The following is a 6000-nucleotide window of genomic DNA, read 5'->3' as shown; positions in this document are numbered from 1 at the left end:
CAAAAATTTGTTCATAAAAAGTCTATAGAGTTCTCTATGGCATTGTACTACGAATATATAATACGGAAAGGTCATCCTCTAAGTTCGATAACTCTTGGAAAAAGATGAAATCTTTTTTTAATTTATTTAAATATTACTAGATTAACCATTTTAAAAGTAAATTTTATAAGAGATAACATATTTTTTAAAGATTTTTTTACAAATACAGTTTTAAATCATACAAATTGTTTTATTTCAAAAACATTTTAAAAGTTTGAAGAAGTATTTGTAAAATAAAGCAGAAAATATATTGTAGATTTATCTTTTGAAAAGCATATATAAGTTGTATGTTTTTATAACCTTGTTTTCAAAAATATACATCGGCTGTGTGGCATTCCGATTGAGTGTTTGCTTTTAGAGCTTAACGTTCTGGGTTCAGTTCTCAGCTAGAGCAATTTATTTTTTATTTTTTTTTACTTTTTTCTGTTCTTTGTACTAAATGAAAAATATGTATTACGGCAACCGAATAAATTGATAATTTTGTATTAATTTATATATTTTTGCCAGAGGCGGACTTCATGTCGAAATCGGCCAAGGCATTTCTATACAGTACAGCCCATGAAATTGTTTATCATATGACGGGCCCTTCAAGTATAGTTTTATCTGTTCTCAAAATCATTATGTTATTTATTATGTTATTTAGTCAAGCTTATATCCGCAAAAGCACTTTGCTTATGTACTCACTTTTGGGTAATTTTGCTTGGGACCATGTGCATCCTGTCATCTTTGCTTTTTGTTTTGTTGATCTCCTCCATTCATCTTACAGCCTTTTTCTTTCACCGTGGGTTTCAGTTTAAAACCTGATTTTAAATATTTTCCCTAGATTTTGGCATTGTCTTACAAATCCAACCCCATTTGTCATTTTCGATTGCCTGTTCAATTGGTGTTTGCTGGGCTGTTTACAATAGACTTAAGTTAGATATTTTTATGACCACTTTGCATCTATTTTGTGTCGTAACCATTTCTTGGTGAATGCCTTGACATTGCTTGCATTGGTATTTGATATTCTCTATATGCGCGATGCGATTGCCCACGTCGCCTCCTCCTTGCGCCGCTTCTGTGGCTTGTAAAATGTGTCTGAAAGCTAAAGATATGTATGACTTGGTTTAAAATCTTTATGTGTAATATTCTAACAGATAATCAAGTTATTGCTTCAGCTATTCAATGAGGCGAGGTTAATTTTTAGAAATCTCCAACTGTCCCGGAAGCCGGTATCGTTCATTTGATCTATTCTATGTCATTTCAAGCAAGAATGCATCTAAGATGGTCTTTATAGCGTTTTTTTTAAAGGCTGTTTTGTTTTAACTATTAACTTTTAGCTTGACAAACAACTTTATTTTAGGCACACGGTCGACCCATATACGGATATATGGCCTTACTTGCGTATCTGTAAATTTTAAGCATCTTTTCACGTAACTGACTAGAAAGAAACGATTTCTTGAAGCAGTTCTATAGATATCTTTGTTTTAGGCACACTGTGGAGTCCAGAGCGGGCTTGTATTAAAGTCTTGACAATACAAGTCACATAATTCTCGACAACCCTGGAAAAACTTTTTGGTAGCTTTTTAAAACATTTTGTGTTTGATGATTTTGATTCTACAAGAAATGTAGCTTCTATTTGAGATCCAATGAGACATCCTGAGACACATGTTTGGCTGCTAATTTCATCTCTACTTTTCGCGATTTGCGATGTTTTTATCCAAAATGGATAGACTTAAATTTTATTTTTAATTTTTGCGTAGGCCAATCTAAAGCATCTATTTTATGTAATAACATTGTATCAGATATCACCCCAATCAATCAAAATGTAAGTCATTTATGTCTTCCTTCTGGTCGTACAGGTGGCTTCACATCATTGTAAGAAAAATAATGGTTCCGGGCAGTTCCGTCTTTAGAAAAAAAAAACATTGAGATGTATTCATTTTTTATGAAAATAAAATTGAGATTCTAGCTTTCAAATACATCAAAAGATATAATACATTAAGTTTAAGCCTCTTATTCTTAGCCGTGACGCAATGTTACAATTTCAAAGAAATTTAGTGGAGGATGAAGTTTTGAAGGGCACGGTCTGTACTGTGTCGGGATAACTTATAATAGGCAACGTCTTTCTTGTCATTCGGATGAGAGTTGGTTCATTTCTCATTTATTTTACTCACGTTTTGAGAACCAACTGACCTATCCAGGATCTAGAGCAGTGGTTCCCAAACTTTCTCCTTAACGAAACACTTCGCACATTCTGAGTAGTTAGCGGAACACTTTGCTTATTTTTCTAAATAGAGTGGAAACGTCCGCCATTGAGTCGGATAGGCCAAGTACGGTAGCGCACATAGCTCTCAGTGGGCTACCACAGATACCGTCGAGAGATTGTACATTGCACGTGGTAGGGATGTAACAAAGGCTCGCTAACCCGTCCAACCCCCCCATTGATTCGTTCCCTAACGGGGGCCATACTCACGGGTTCGGTGGGACATTATAGGCATAAGAAGGGCCCCCACGCGGCTCGGCCTCCGGCCTAGCACGGGAGAGGGAACTCGTGCGTGGCTCAAGGGGGTCGTGACTAGCGACACACCGGGTGTGAATACATGATCACTTTGGATAAGGCGGGACTTCGGACAGAGGGATTGGTGAAGAGCCAATGCCTCATCCTGGCCATGGATAAAAGCCTTTCCTTGGTCAAGAGGTCCATAATAGGGAACGGGACGTTCTCAGACCTTAAGGACATCTGAATCAGGTTATTCACGATTAGCATACTAGTTAATTTTTCCAGTAATTCATGGAACACAAACTGAGGCCTCGCGGAACACTAGTGTTCATAGGAACATAGATTGGGAACCACTGTTTTAGAGAGATATTCTTTATACCAATGAAAAAAAAAAGATAATTATGCCCTACGCGTTTCAATGTGTCAATCAAGTTCTGCATTTAAACTCTGCTTTCAAAGTATAGGGAGATATGCCTATATGTGAAATGTAATCTTTTAACTATCATCAGGGCCGGCCCTAACTGTTGCAGTGCCCTACGCGATACTGATTGCGCGGGGGCCCAGTCTGTGTAGTGGTAAGGATAATCAGTGAAAGTTAAGATTTTGTATAAGACAATAAATTCGTCTTGGCATTTTATTCATTCTTTACTACATACAAAATCACGATCAAATTTTTCAAAAAATCCCATTTTGATTTTTTTTAAAGAGATCGAGATAGAGTTGGATCTATATTTATATGCCAGTGACTCATATAGTGAAAAAAGTAATGAAACTTCCGGTTTAGGTTAAAATTCGCCTTATTAGTACATTTTTATTTAATGAAAGCTAATAATGCCTTTTTATATCGCGCGTAAACCATATCCTCTTTGAATGCCCCTCCCTAATCCACCTTAGGCAGACCCTTCTTCCACTACAGCCCAACATAACCAACACCCTGTACGGCAGTGCTGAACAACTGAAGAAAACAGCACACTTTTTTTTCCTTGGCACAGTCTGCAAAAGAGCTCACAGCTCAGCAACAATAAAGATGGCTAGAAGAAGAAGAAGAAGAAGAATATCGCGCGTAGAATTTGTGGTTTCTATATTGAATGACACGTCAAAACGACAAATTTGGCATTTTTTCCTGGAGATTTTCATGACAGGGCCCACTGCGACAGCATAGGCTGCATCGACCTAAGGAGTAAATGGAACACTGTTAAAGGGACTTCAATGAATTTTATTCGCTAACAAAGCTCGACCCTGGCACCAGAGAATGAATATTAGTTCATTTTCTAAAATAGTCCTATATTTGTACAATTTATTCGGAGGAACATGTGATACCTTCATGGCGAGCGACTCGGAAGTTGTAAATGCTATTCAACACAGTGGGCCGAGATTTCGATCGGCAGACGACAGCCAAGGAAAGATAAGCCATGAGTGATGTGATGGAAATGTAATACTGTCATAAAAGATCATTTTAAATATATGAAAAAAAAAAAAAAAAAAAAAAAAGCACGGAAAAAAAAAGACCGCCTGACGAGTTGGTGTAGATTAGGGTTAGGCCTTTTTTTTTTTTTTGGTGGGGGGGGGGGATCGTCTCGCTAACAGAGCGAGACTTCAGATTGCAGGGATCATGCGACTATAAATACTCAAATATTCATTTATTTTTCTTGGGAACTTCCAAAGTTAATAATTACAGCAGCAGAAGCGGTCAACCATGTCAGCATTCTATTCAAGTCTGCAGGTTACATAAGACAGTATTGTTATTTCAGTGTGGCATGAACGAACTTCAATGTTTGTGACATAGAGGTGATATCTGCATTGATCCTAAACAGTACAAGCAGGAGGTCCTTACAAAAAAATTCAAATTTGGTCGTGTCAGAGAACGGCCATTATTTTATGTTTTAAATAATAATACATAATAATATTAATAAATAATAATATGAGTCAAAGGGCGGTACTCCTGCAGACCTTCCACATCATCAGAAAATCTCTTAATGGGACTACAATAAATTTTGTTTTCCCTTTATCAAAGCTGGACCTTGGCAGTGCCAGAATGAAAATTATTTCATTTCCATATTAGTAATCGTGGTGTTAGTTGTAGTGTCTTCATGGCGAGTCTCAACAAATGTCAAGAGCTGATAGGCGACGAGTGGTGGGATGAAAGTTGTTGGGCTAAAAGTGCGGAAACGTCGGTGAGTCAATGAAGCATATGATGCCCAGCTTTATCTGACTCTGCCTACCTAGGGTCGTTTTAACCTAGTCGGGAAGCTAACACATCAACACCTGGCCTTGGCACACAGGAACTGAATAAACAACATACGCTCCCTTACTGCAGAAGCTCACCACAGGAGGTTCCTAAGTCAACCAATGGTCTACTATACTGGGAAATATCTATTTTAACTTACAAGACCGTGGATTTAAACCGACCAGATTTAGGCCTACTCTTTAGTAACGAAAATAAAAAAAGACATTTAAAAATACAAAGCTTATATTAATAAGCGTAGTTGTATTAATTAGTCTGGATCAGTCATGGGATTAAATTTGTAATAGATCTAGACTAGCAACAATAAATCTGTATTATATAAGATAAGAAAAGATAAGATAAGATTAAAACTATTTTTACCAATTGTTTTTTTATTAGCGCTTTTTCATGCTGTTAGCAATGCGCTAGGATCTTATCACTTATCTGGACCAGTTGGGAAAATTGGGTGGGGGGGGGGGCGCAAGAAATGAAATGGATATCTGGTTTGATTTCAAAGTAATTAGTTTTTAAAAGAATTTACAATATTTAAAAAAAAAGGGATCGACCTGAATTCGAACTCGTGGCTCAGGCCTCCTTGGGCCGACGTGCTAACCACTCAGCTAGTGAGGTGCTTATGACTAGAGAAGTTTGTATAGTTAAATATTGTTTGTTACAATTTAGAGTGGTGACATATAAAGGGGACTAATTCAGCTGATACCACCCCTTCAGTCAAGTACAATGTCTTTCCCTTGTTCGAGATAACAAACAAAATAATTAATTATCAATAGTTAATTAATTGTTTTTTTTTTTTTTTGTTTTTAAATTCTTGTGTTGTCAGGTAAAAGAAATAATTGTGCAAAATTTCAGCTTGATCCGAGATTGGGTGTGGGAGAAAAATGTGTACAAATTTTTACCAGACAGACAGAGTGAGTTGATATAAGCTTTGTAACAATTAGTTCATTTCAATTATAACCATAATACTTTAACTCTTAAAGTGCTGAGCTATTTTACAAAGAGTGCATACAAAATGGAATTACAATTCCGATGTTTAGAGGCTAATCTACCAGACGCGTTTTAAGGGTTTAATAGCGGCGTATGCTACGCCGCCGGTCGACAAGTAATACTTTATAATCGTTAGTAACCAAAAAAGGCAAATATAAAACAAGAGACAACTGATAAAACTAATTCCAAGTTGGCTGGCATATCACTAGCTGGTTGGCTTCGATTTGGGAGCGATCTTCCTATAAAATGGTTT

Source organism: Biomphalaria glabrata, chromosome 11 (assembly GCF_947242115.1).
Source record: "Biomphalaria glabrata chromosome 11, xgBioGlab47.1, whole genome shotgun sequence".
Classification (NCBI taxonomy): domain Eukaryota; kingdom Metazoa; phylum Mollusca; class Gastropoda; family Planorbidae; genus Biomphalaria; species Biomphalaria glabrata.
Note: the sequence above shows the minus strand (reverse complement) of the source record.